This window comes from Amphiprion ocellaris, chromosome 18 (assembly GCF_022539595.1).
Source record: "Amphiprion ocellaris isolate individual 3 ecotype Okinawa chromosome 18, ASM2253959v1, whole genome shotgun sequence".
In the NCBI taxonomy this organism is placed as follows: Eukaryota; Metazoa; Chordata; class Actinopteri; family Pomacentridae; genus Amphiprion; species Amphiprion ocellaris.
Window position 1 is genome coordinate 15268204 of NC_072783.1, and position 13458 is coordinate 15281661.

General features: G+C 37.8%; 1 protein-coding gene and 2 long non-coding RNA genes across 13 annotated transcripts in view; all 3 read right to left on the reverse strand.

Annotated features, from left to right (window-relative positions):
* Positions 1 to 13458, reverse strand: part of LOC111572501 (protein shisa-6-like) — a 109281-nt gene that overhangs the window by 90425 nt on the left and 5398 nt on the right. The window lies entirely within an intron of this gene.
* Positions 138 to 6624, reverse strand: LOC129347404 (uncharacterized). Of its 2 annotated transcripts, XR_008599496.1 has the most exons (5): positions 6404 to 6624; positions 4601 to 4710; positions 2558 to 2668; positions 1318 to 1586; positions 138 to 199 (listed from the first exon to the last, which is right to left on the reverse strand). It is a non-coding gene; the product is annotated as an uncharacterized LOC129347404 (long non-coding RNA). The 2 variants fall into 2 exon arrangements; XR_008599495.1 differs by lacking the exon at positions 138 to 199 and having other exon boundaries at positions 835 to 1586; positions 6404 to 6618.
* On the reverse strand, positions 8070 to 12864 carry LOC118469237 (uncharacterized). The gene is made up of 6 exons (XR_008599497.1): positions 12447 to 12864; positions 10401 to 10516; positions 9959 to 10115; positions 9162 to 9660; positions 8899 to 9000; positions 8070 to 8168 (listed from the first exon to the last, which is right to left on the reverse strand). It is a non-coding gene; the product is annotated as an uncharacterized LOC118469237 (long non-coding RNA).

Here is a 13458-nt window from a genome sequence, read left to right on the forward strand (position 1 = left end):
ATCCTCCTGCGGGATCTCTGGTGTGAAGAGGATCCAGGAAGTGTGATGATCACCTATAATTTTCTTTTGCACACAAAGTAGCCCACTACAAATGCACACACACACACACACACACACACACATACTCGCGTAACTCACTTGAGGGGCCTGCTGTCTCTTTGCCCAATTGTGGGGTCCACCCTTTCCAGTGGTGCTACAGCTTTGTAAAAAATCAGGCAAGGTAAAAAAAAAATCTAAATGATAAATATCACTTCAAATTAACAGAATTCACAACTTTTGTCTCCACGCCAGTTTTTTGGTCACATCTGGGGTCCGTTTTTAACATTTAGGACTTGTGAGGTCTTTTTTCACACACGCATGTATATCTCTACACTTTATATCTTAATGGGGACATATTTAAAATCTATAACAATGAATTACATTACTTGGTGTTAATTTCCAAACACACTGCGGGACTGAATCAGGATATACACTGTAATTTACATTCTCTACATTCTGCATCTCATCTCTTTCCCTCTAAAATACTCACAATGCAGTACTATTATGATCTGTTGTTAAAGACAAATGAATGCAAAAAGCAGTAATTAATTAATTCATTATTATTTTAATTACAACTACAACCTAATATAACTTTCTTGAGACAATTTCAGGTGTTCAGCTCCAGAGGAACTTAAAATGGATGAATATTTCGAGCCAGAATTCACTGATCAGAAGCTGGAACAGGAGCGAGAGAGAACAAGACAGAGAGTGAGGAGACACAGAGAGACAATGAGACACAGGCAGAGAACGAGAGACAGACATTAGACACAAAGAGAGAACTAGACATAGAGAGAGGACGAGATACAGAGAGAGAATGAGACACAGGCAGAGAACGAGAGACAGACATTAGACACAAAGAGAGAACTAGACATAGAGAGAGGACGAGATACAGAGAGAGAATGAGACATAGAGACAAGGAGACAGAGACGAGACAGAGAGATAATGAGACAGAGATGAGACAGAGACAATGAAACAGAGAGACGTGACAGAGAGACACAAGGAGACAGAGAGACAGAGAGAGAGACGAGACAGAGAGATGAGACATAGAGACAGAACCAGACATAGAAAGAGAATGAGACAGAGAGGGACAACGAAACACAGACATAACACGACATAACCCTAATGAATGAACAAAACTTGGCAGTCTTATGTAACATTCCACAACAAACAGAACATTCTCTTAACAGGAAATTGGCCATTTTAAGGTACTAAGATGGCTGCTCTGTTTACTCCATCATCTGTTTGTGTTTGTAAATGCAGCTGTGTAGATAGTGTTACCTGGCAGGTACAGTTTGAATAAAGCAGAATCCACACACTGCTCACATCTAGTAGCAATTCACTGTAGTTCTCTTCTGATGGCAGAAGATTCTTGAAGTATTTTACTGCTTTCCAGTCTCTGTTTCCTAGTGCTTGAGGTTCTGCAGTAATACAGTGCTCACAGTCCACTTTTTCGGGAACTTGGCTTCTCACTATGAATTTCCTTAAATGTCTGTAAACTGCAGCAGATTCCTCTGGCGTCCAACGTCTTTTGACAGCAGATTGTTTACCTAAAGAGGCAAAAAAGACATACAATACAAGGAAAATATCTTAAACATGGTCCAAGAACTATAGTGAAATGAGGACAAATCTGGACACAATTTCCAAAAGCTTAATCTCAATTTCAGACAAAACAGAATATCTGCAGGGCTAATCAAGGCACCACAGCATTATTTGTTACTAGTGTTGCTTTCGTCAACAAAAATTATGACTAAATATTGTTGTCAACAAACCTTTATCACATGACGAAAACGAGATGAGACAACGTAAATGCTGGTCATGTGATGATAACTATAATGAAATATATAATGCAATATTGTTGACCAATAAAAACAAGACTAAATTTGGTTTACAAAATAAAAACTACGCTAAAATGCCTCTTCATTTTCGTTGACCAAAACGAGATGAGATGAAATGTTCTTTCGTCTCGTTTATTTATTATTTTGTAGTATTTCTGTTTCCCGTGTCTGGGCTGCATCAGGTCACACTGCACAGATGCAGGCAATGTGACTTACTCAATCCTATACCTATAAGGTAATAATAATATGATAAAAAGATAATCTTGTTTGAATTGTGAAATGGGTTTGGCTAAAAGAACATTTTGGTTTTGTCTATACTACTTGGTATGTATACTATATTGACTTGGTTAAATATAATTGCATTACTGAAAAGAGACTGAAATACAATTTTCAGTGACTAAACTAGACTAAAGTGTTGTCAGTTTTTGTCGACTAACACAAATAAAATAGTCATAGACAATTCTGACTAAAACAAGACTAAAATGCTCAGACTTTTAGTCGACTAAAACTTGACTAGACTAAAAAAGAGTATGAACTTGACTAAAACTGATAAAAAGTAAAATGACAGCTTGACACAGATGAGACTAAAACTAAAATTAAAACAGGCTGCCAAAAACAACACTAGTTGTTATTGTTGCAAAAACCATGTGAATCATATCTATCAAGGAGATTGCAAAGCTTACCTCTCTTTGTTGTTCACACCATCTGGTTTTGGGCAGATGATGAGGTACATTCTTGCAGGGATGCCGCACTGTCCTCATCTTCTGAGTCCTCGCCTTGTGCCACACTGGCTTCTGGTACAGAAAAAAATAGAGAGCATACATAGATGTAGACAGGGTCAGAATTTGATGTGAACAACATAACAGCATGGATCCATCATGCCTTGTATCGATGGTTAAGGCTGCTGCTGGTGATGTAATGGTATGGTGGAGATTTTCTTGGCACACTTTGGGCCCCTTAGTACCAGCTGGTTTATACCTCATATCCTGCCTAAGTACTGCTGCTGACCATGTCAATCTCTTTAGGACCACAGCGTACCATCTTCTGATGGACACGTCCAGTAGGATAATGCTCCATGTCACAAAGTCAAAACAGATAATCTCACACTGGTTTCTTGAACATGAGTTTGACAATGAGTTCTCTGGACTCAGATGTCCTCCACATATACCAAATCTCAGTTCAATAGAGCACCTTTGGGATGAAGTGGAACAAGAGATTGGCATAACAGATGTTTCATGACACCAAGAATTAAAAGGGGTATACTCTAGCCTAGGCCAGTTTATAACTGTTGACACAAAGATTAAGCATGCTAAACTCTTAATTGTTTAGTTAGTTTTTTTTTACAAAGAGGTATGCTCAGCAAGCAAATCATTATGAAAGAACATAACTAGAATGTCCTTGAGCTAATTTAAATTTAAATAATTTCCTCCAGGATGAATAAAGTAGATCTTATCTTAAATGAAAACAGTTCAAATTAAAGGAAAAACTGAAAAATTGAAGCAAAACATTATGAAAGAACATCCACATTGGTTAGTGCTGCTTTCACTTGTTTCTGTACAACAGATTTTAGTATAATACCTCTTTGTATTGTCTTTGACTTGTGCTTAAACTAAGATTGACTTGATCTGCATTTAACAAGCCAGATTAAACTCCTGGCAAAAGTATAATTTAGCTTTTATACCCCAGGGGCTGAAATAACCCAGAATAAAACCTTCCAGGCTAGAATACATGCCATGTAATATGAGATTACATCAATCAAATGAATTTTATCTTAATTTAAGAACAGTCAATTAAGTTAAATCAAGCATTTTAGGCAAAATAAGGCTATACAGTAGCTTGGTAGTTAGCACTGCTGCCTTGCAGCTAGAAGATCCCAGGTTTGCATCCTAGCCTGGGCCTGGGATCTTTCTGTGTGGAGTTTGCATGTTCTTCCTGTGCATGTGTGGGTTTTCTCCAGGTTATCCAGCTTCCTCCCACAGTCCAAAAACCTGCTGAGGTTAATTGGTGATTCTAAATCATCCATAGGTGTGAATGTGACTGTGATTGTTTGTCTCTATGTGTAGTCTTGTGACACATCGCTACCTGTCCAGGTGAACCTTCACCCTAAGTCAGCTGGAATAGACTCCAGCCCACCATGACCCTAATGAGGATTATGTGGTGTATAGACAATGGATGGATGGATTTTATGCAAAATATACTATGAGATATTATGCCAATGTAATGGTTTATTTCTGGAGCACAAATCAAGCCAATCGTAATTCAAGCACAATACAAAGGTAATATAAATAGATATTATACTGAAATCAGCTATACAGTCACAATGGAAATCAACAACAGCAAATGTTGATCTTCTTTGATAATGTTTTGCTTACAATATAATTTTATCTTAGTATGCAATTCAGTTTTTCCATTGATTTGAATCTCTTTAATTGTAATTAGTTCAAGGACATTTTAGTAAGAATAATGATTTACTTGCTAAGCATACCTCTTCGTAAAAAAAACAAAAAACCTAAATAACTGAACAATTAAGAGCTTACCATACTTAATCTCTTTGCGTCAACAGGTGTAAACTGGCCTAGGCAGAGTATACCCCAGGGTATACTTTGGCCTAGACCAGTTTGTATTCTTTGGCTGGCGAGTTAATCTCCAGAGCCAGTTACACCAGTAGTTGTATTTAATAAAGTGGCTGCTAAATGTATGTATTATTAAAGTAAATCCAAGCTTACCTCTCATTTTTGCTGACACCACTTGGTTTTGGGCAGATGATGAGGTACATTCCAATAGGGGTGCCACACTGCCCTCATCTTCTGAATCCTCTCCTTGTACACACTGGCTTCTGGGTACAGAAAAACATTATTTTTATATATATAATTTTTTGACTTAAAACATGAAGTAATTGTCAGTAAAGCAAAGTCTGGCTTTGAATGAGGGGAAATGATTTGAAATGATGCTGAAAAATCTTGAAGTTAATACTTCAACCTCCAAATGACTGTTCAATATGACCATCTTACTACACTGTTAACTGTCTACTGCGCTGGCACAAACATTAAAACCTATCTTGATGTGTCACTTGTAATGTAAAAGATAACTAGAATTACTGCCACATGCTTGTGTGCCTCCACAAACCAGTCAAGTTGAACTTTACAGACATATATGTGCAGAGTCGTATCTGTATTAAAGACTTACCATGACCATTTAAGTGATAACACAAATGAGTAAAAATGAGATGCTTACGGGTTGCAGCCTTCGTGAAGCTCTTTCAGACTTAAAGGAAGGGCCTTCTGTGCTGTCCACATTTGAATCAAAAAGAGCATCAGAAAAGTCTGGTATTCTGTCCATCTGAAAAAGAAAGATGAAAGTATGACTTTATATTTTAAAAAATCAATTATAAGAAAAAGATTTTGTAGAAAATAGACTATAACTAATTACTTGTATTCAGACTGTCAGAACCGTACCAATAAGCTCTTTGTCCTTCTTAACTCTGGAACAACGTTGTGCTCTGAATGCACACCAGAACAGTTTTTCGTGGAATCCTCATCAGTTTCATCCACTATGTTCTCATCTGAACTACCCAGAGGCTTACAAACATCTGATATTCTATGTATCTGCAAAAACAGTTGGATAACAGAGTGATGTCAAGGTATGGCTATCCATCACAAAGAAAGGATTTTTAAACTACTTTACATTCTATTGCCATAAAAAATAAAAGTGTCTGAGAAATAGCAGAATGTTTTCTGTACTCCTTTTCTTTCTGACAACCTCATTGCAGTGCAGACTCAGAAGCTGGTCTTCTATACAGTCCTCACCTATTTCATCACTTAGGGGATGATCCACGAGGGGCAACTGCCATACGATTAACATCTAAATTCAGTTAAACATAACGTAAGCAGTAAGAACATGGGTTTAATTATGACAGGTATTTTCCCAATAATATGCAGAGGTACTACAAGTGTCACAATGCATTACTGAGGGTTAGAATGCATCAAATTCAAATGAGCCTTTTCAAACATGCAGCAGCTCAAGTAGTGTAAAAATATACCTGCAATTATCAGAGTTTAAATCATGTCATGCATTGCAGCAAGGATGTGAAAAACACCTAAGCTGTGATCCATACGGGGACCCCATGAGGGTCAAGACATGAGACAAGAGAAACAATGTGAGTGTGTGATGTGAACTGGGCCCCACATGGTGTGTACTGGGAACATTTGTGTGTGAGGCTCACAAGAAGTTAAGGTCGATAAAAGCATGAGTGTGTGATGTGAACTGGGCCCCACATGAACTGTCCTGGGAACATTTGGGTGTGATGCTCACTGGCTTCAAGAAGTGGAGTAGAGAAATGTATGAGTGTGTGATGTAACTGGCTACATGAGGACAAGATTAGAAAGGTGTCAGTCAGAGGAACTCATTTCCTTAAAACTGAAGTCTATATCATCACCCTGAATGAAAGGCCACATCAGACAAGCAGTTTGAATTCCTCCTATCTTGGTAATGGAACTACATAGTGTGCAGACCAACAGTATGTACATTACCTGTGCATAAGCATCATCTTGGTCTGAATCCTCATGTGAAGCACCATGTATGGGGGACATCTCAGGCTCTACTGCCACAGCAGAAGCCATCTTGTTTGTTACCTGCAATTTAGATACAAACAAAAAGCATTAAGCACTGACATCCAACATGTTCTATATTTAGAAATATGCACATTACTAGAGTTTATGTGAAAACCATGTTTGAAACAGCATAAACTGAAAGCTACATGTAGAGCATCATCTTCTCCAGAGGTACCAACAAGTGTCACAGTGCGTTACAGATGGTTAGAATGCATCAAATTCAAATGAGCCTTTTCAAACATGCAGCAGTTCAAGTAGTGTGAAAATATACCTGCAATTATCAGAGTTTAAATTATGTCATGCATTGCAGCAAGGATGTGAAAACACCTAAGTTGTGATCCATACGGAGGGCCCCATGAGGGTCAAGACTAGAAACAATGTGAGTGTGTGATGTGAACTGGGCCCCACATGGTGTGTACTGGAACATTTGTGTGTGAGGCTCACAAGAAGTTAAGGCGATAAAAGCATGAGTGTGTGATGTGAACTGGGCCCCACATGAACTGTCCTGGGAACATTTGGGTGTGATGCCCACTGGCTTCAAGAAGTGGAGTAGAGAAATGTATGAGTGTGTGATGTTAACTGGCTACATGAGGACAAGATTAGAAAGGTGTCAGTCAGAGGAACTCATTTCCTTAAAACTGAAGTCTATATCATCACCCTGAATGAAAGGCTGCATCAGACAAGCATTTGAATTCCTCCTATCTTGGTAATGGAACTACATAGTGTGCAGACCAACAGTATGTACATTACCTGTGCATAAGCATCATCTTGGTCTGAATCCTCATGTGAAGCACCATGTATGGGGGACATCTCAGGCTCTACTGCCACAGCAGAAGCCATCTTGTTTGTTACCTGCAATTTAGATACAAACAAAAAGCATTAAGCACTGACATCCAACATGTTCTATATTTAGAAATATGCACATTACTAGAGTTTATGTGAAAACCATGTTTGAAACAGCATAAACTGAAAGCTACATGTAGAGCATCATCTTCTCCAGAGGTACCAACAAGTGTCACAGTGCGTTACAGATGGTTAGAATGCATCAAATTCAAATGAGCCTTTTCAAACATGCAGCAGTTCAAGTAGTGTGAAAATATACCTGCAATTATCAGAGTTTAAATCATGTCATGCATTGCAGCAAGGATGTGAAAACACCTAAGTTGTGATCCATACGGAGGGCCCCATGAGGGTCAAGACTAGAAACAATGTGAGTGTGTGATGTGAACTGGGCCCCACATGGTGTGTACTGGGAACATTTGTGTGTGAGGCTCACAAGAAGTTAAGGCGATAAAAGCATGAGTGTGTGATGTGAACTGGGCCCCACATGAACTGTCCTGGGAACATTTGGGTGTGATGCCCACTGGCTTCAAGAAGTGGAGTAGAGAAATGTATGAGTGTGTGATGTTAACTGGCTACATGAGGACAAGATTAGAAAGGTGTCAGTCAGAGGAACTCATTTCCTTAAAACTGAAGTCTATATCATCACCCTGAATGAAAGGCTGCATCAGACAAGCATTTGAATTCCTCCTATCTTGGTAATGGAACTACATAGTGTGCAGACCAACAGTATCTACATTACCTGTGCATAAGCATCATCTTGGTCTGAATCCTCATGTGAAGCACCATGTATGGGGGACATCTCAGGCTCTACTGCCACAGCAGAAGCCATCTTGTTTGTTACCTGCAATTTAGATACAAACAAAAAGCATTAACACTGACATCCAACATGTTCTATATTTAGAAATATGCACATTACTAGAGTTTATGTGAAAACCATGTTTGAAACAGCATAAACTGAAAGCTACATGTAGAGCATCATCTTCTCCAGAGGTACCAACAAGTGTCACAGTGCGTTACAGATGGTTAGAATGCATCAAATTCAAATGAGCCTTTTCAAACATGCAGCAGTTCAAGTAGTGTAAAAATATACCTGCAATTATCAGAGTTTAAATTATGTCATGCATTGCAGCAAGGATGTGAAAACACCTAAGTTGTGATACATACGGAGGGCCCCATGAGGGTCAAGACTAGAAACAATGTGAGTGTGTGATGTGAACTGGGCCCCACATGGTGTGTACTGGGAACATTTGTGTGTGAGGCTCACAAGAAGTTAAGGCGATAAAAGCATGAGTGTGTGATGTGAACTGGGCCCCACATGAACTGTCCTGGGAACATTTGGGTGTGATGCCCACTGGCTTCAAGAAGTGGAGTAGAGAAATGTATGAGTGTGTAATGTTAACTGGCTACATGAGGACAAGATTAAAAAGGTGTCAGTCAGAGGAACTCATTTCCTTAAAACTGAAGTCTATATCATCACCCTGAATGAAAGGCTGCATCAGACAAGCAATTTGAATTCCTCCTATCTTGGTAATGGAACTACATAGTGTGCAGACCAACAGTATCTACATTACCTGTGCATGAGCATCATCTTGGTCTGAATCCTCATGTGAAGCACCATGTATGGGGGACATCTCAGGCTCTACTGCCACAGCAGAAGCCATCTTGTTTGTTACCTGCAATTTAGATACAAACAAAAAAACTACTGAAAAGTACTGAAAGTAGAGAAATGTATGAGTGTGTGATGTTCACTGGCTCCATGAGGACAATAGTAGAAAGATGTCAGTCAGAGGAACACATTTCTTTAAGGCCAACACTGTCTACCTCGCACCATTACCTGTGCACAAGCATCATTCTGGTTTGAATTCTCATGCAAAGCACCATCTATGGGGGACATCTCGATCTTTGCTGCCACAGGAGAAGTCTGCTTGTTTGTTTGCTGGAATTCAGATACAAACAATAAAACACTACATGCTGACAGACACAATTTGCTCTTTTTCAGAAATATGACATTTTTTTAAAGTTTAGCTGAATGCTTATCAACAAGTCACAATGCATTATGGAGACAGACATAAAACAGTAGCTGTCGTGCACTAGTTCACCAATTTTTACTTTTGCAACACATTTTTACACAAATTAGCAAAAACAAAGTACCATTTTACGCCAATCACCGTAGTTGTACTCAATTTCAGATCCGATTTCTATTTTTTTCACAGCAAATAGACACATATGTGGTGTGTTGTTTACTAAGATTTTTTTTCATGATGCAATTTGGAGATCTGTGATTGTCATTCACTAATCTTCCAAGAGAGCCGTCTTCTTTTGATGCATCAATACTAAAAATGTAAAAGAAAAATGTTTAATTCTAAAGTGTGCACCTATTTACACTTTTGTTATCAATTCCTTTTAATATACATGTTTTAACAGTGTGACGAGAATAAGATACTATAACATACCAAGTCTCCTTGATGACAACTTATGTTACAGACTTAAACTAATTTATTAGACTAAATTGTTAAGTCTATTCTATGTGTGATTACAAAGATTGTTCCTGTTGTCATTCATTAACCATTCAAAACCTTGTTTGAGATTGCAATCAAAACATAATTTCTGCAAAATGCAAAACTTTCTTACCCCCAGCGACGTTTTTCCCATTCAAATTCAAACAGAAATGTACTCTGTTTCTCCGAGTAGTGTCTGGACCAGCATTCTTCAACTGATAAGAGTTCACCTCTGTATTCCAAGAGGAAAGCTCCTGGTTCAATGGGCTGGGTAACAAACACTCCTCTTCCTATGAGGACATAATTAAATACACATTTAATTGAAGAAACACTTAGTTGTCTAAACTTTTCTAATAAAAAAATGACCCACAGCTCATAAATACTCTCTGGCAGAAAAGTCTTCTGTTGTGTGTTGCATGTGTGAAACAGCAACATCGGAGGAATACCAGCTGGGGATTCAGCGGTTTTCCTCTGTTGTGTATGTGTGAGAGAGGCTTGTTTATATAAATACTACTGTAGATATTTTATACTGTGCAACTGTGTGGTGTAACATGCAAAGATTCACTGTCCCATACCTTTGTTACTATTAATAAATCTTTCTATAAATCCAGGCTTGTCCCTCGAAGACAGAATATATAATGTTGCATCATCAACAGGCTGTATCCTGTTCTTCCTTTTTGACATTATGGCTCTGTGAAAATAAAAGCCAAAATATTACACAGATTTTGCACAGGTATCTTATAAAGATACCTAAACTTATGAATGTATGACCAATAAAAATACAATACCACAATATTATACTATTATGAGGAATTTTCTTTAACCCCTGAAAACAGTGTGCAACGGCTGCAACTAATGATTATTTTAATAACTGAATAATTAATTATTTGCATTAAAAAAAGGAATACAGTTTTAATTTTCACTCGTGTGATAAGAAACTGAACATTAATTAAATTTCACAGTGCGAAAAAGTGCCCAAATATCCCTGAGTAAAAGTACATACATTTAATCACAAGTATTCTAATGAAACTACTCTTACAAATACAATTTATAAAAGAAATACACAAGTACATGTAATAGAGAAATGTAGTGCATTACTACCCATCACGGCAACATAGTGAAACTCAAACAAAACTGCCATGTCACTCAGCCTGCCATAATATTTTACTAGATTTTGGTAGTTTTGTAGTACAACATTCATACATTTGCACATGGCCACAGAACCTTACCTTAGTAGAGGACAGTGGCTCTTGAATGGACTGTGTAATGCCACACTTTCCTACCTGTGCTAGACTTGTTGATTTATTGAGATTAATTATTAGCTAGTTTATTTTTATTCATTAGTTTGTTTATTATTTATTATTATTATATTAAATTAATGTAATCTCTTGTATGAGTTTATCAGTACTTTAGTATTTTTCTAATAAATAATTTATAAACAATTTATAAATAGATATAAATAATAAATCCATAAGTAATAAAGAAATAAATAAATCATTAGTTTATTATTTAATAACAAATTGTATCAAATTAATTAGGTAATTATTTAAATAATGCATTATATTAATAACTCATTTAATGAATTAATTAATTAATTTATTAAATGCAATTAATTAATATTCTATTAATAATTAATTTAATGTAAATAATTTTTAAAATTTATTAATATATAGTTTTATGATTACATATAAAGCATAATGAATGGGTAATACATTAATGAATGAATCCTAAATAAATAGTCAATATTTATTTAACTATATATTGATGCATCATTTTAAATATAAATTTAGTAGTTTATCATTACTTTGTTATTTAATAATTATTATTTATGTATTATTTATTATTTTCAATTTATTATTGTTATTGATATTATTATCATTTATCATTATTTAGATTTTCTGCTATTATCTAGTATCTATTATTGCTATTATCTGCTATTTTAGATGCATATCTGTTGGATATATATCTGGTTCAGTGAGCTTTTGGACACTCGAATTTTCCTTTGGGGATTAATAAAGTGTTATAGGAGCAATGTGTCTGCAGTGGCCTACTAGCTGTTAGCTCATTTCTCATCAGTCTGTCCTGCAGAGATGTTTTTCAGTGTCTTCCTACTTTTAAATCTACCTTTTCTGTCCCTCTCAACCTGCTGACCAGCAGGCAGATGGGTCCTCCCACAAAAAGAGCCAGGTTCTGCTTGTGTTTTTTTCCCTGTTAAAGGGGTGTTTTCCTTGCTACTGTTGCCTTAGGGCTTGCTGTGTGGTTTCAGACATATGGGTTCTGTAAAGCATCTGGAGACAATTTGACTAATTGGTGCTATATAAATAAAATTGAACTGAATTGAATTAACAACTCATGAATGGTAGAGCTAAATGCTAGCGGACTAGCGGCTAACCGCTAGCGGGCTAGCGGTTAGCAGCTAACGGGCTAGCGGCTAACACCTAGCAGGCAAGCAGCTCCAGCTAGCAGGCTAATAGCTCAAGGGGGTAACAGTAACCACTAACTTTTAATCTAGAAAAGCCCCTGTGTGGTACTTTATTTAGCATCACCGTTGTTGTTCTTACAAGTAACTGGGTACAGAGGACAAACATCATCAAAATGAACAAAGTTCAACTTAAACTTACCTGTTTTGCACAGCATGGCAGGCCTGGAGTCGACAGACGGAGATGACGTAGTGAGTGTCATATTGCAGGGAGGCCCCGCCCACATCTTGTTCCATTGGCTGAGATGATACACACTTCAGGAAGTGTGTGTATCTGCTGCAGTACCACGAAGTGCCACCCGGGGCTCTCACGAGCACAAAAAAAGTTACACACTTTTACACACTTTCCAGTTTTTGTTACCTTGTGGGCCATGTGAAGAAAAAGCGGGAGGCATATCAGGGGAGTCTCCTGAGCTGAAATAAATTGAAATCGGTGTGGGGCCCACCATTTTGGGCCCCACACTGTCGCTGGGCCCCTCACTGTTGGTGTGCTCCTTGCCATTGGGCCCCACCAAGTAATAAATGCAAGTGCACACACACACACACACACACACACACACACACACACACACTCGCATATATGTACACTGAAGGGGCCCAAGGTCCAACTGTATAATAGGGGCAATAACGAGATCTAGGGCAAAAGACAATTAGGTGGGGTCTCTCGGATGCTGAGGTTTAACACAGGTGCACTCAGGAGGAAGCTACAAATAAATATGTTGATGCAGTCAGCACAGAAATGTTGTTTTTAACATGGGGGTGATAATTATGTAGCCAATGGGGAGCCAGCGAGGTCACAGCGGAGATGTTATAGCTGCATGTTGTACGGATTAATTGGAGGGAGGTTGTGGGAATAGGAGGGAGGTGTTTTGCATGTGTGTGTCCCTGGTGGTAGTGGTGGCAGCAGGACAGTTCACTGAATATGATTATGAAAATGCCTATGGGCAAATAATTAGACTATTTAAAATACTGTTTTGTTATTTAGGCCAGATTTGTGATAGCGTAGCGAGGAGCCGCAGACAGACCATGGTGTTTTACAAATATCTGAAGGTCATGTCAAAGCTTTTAAATAGCTGGAAATATTATTCTATCATCACATCCTCTAATTGTCCACAGCAGCTGACCTTTCAGCTCGGGAGTTTGCACATCTCAAA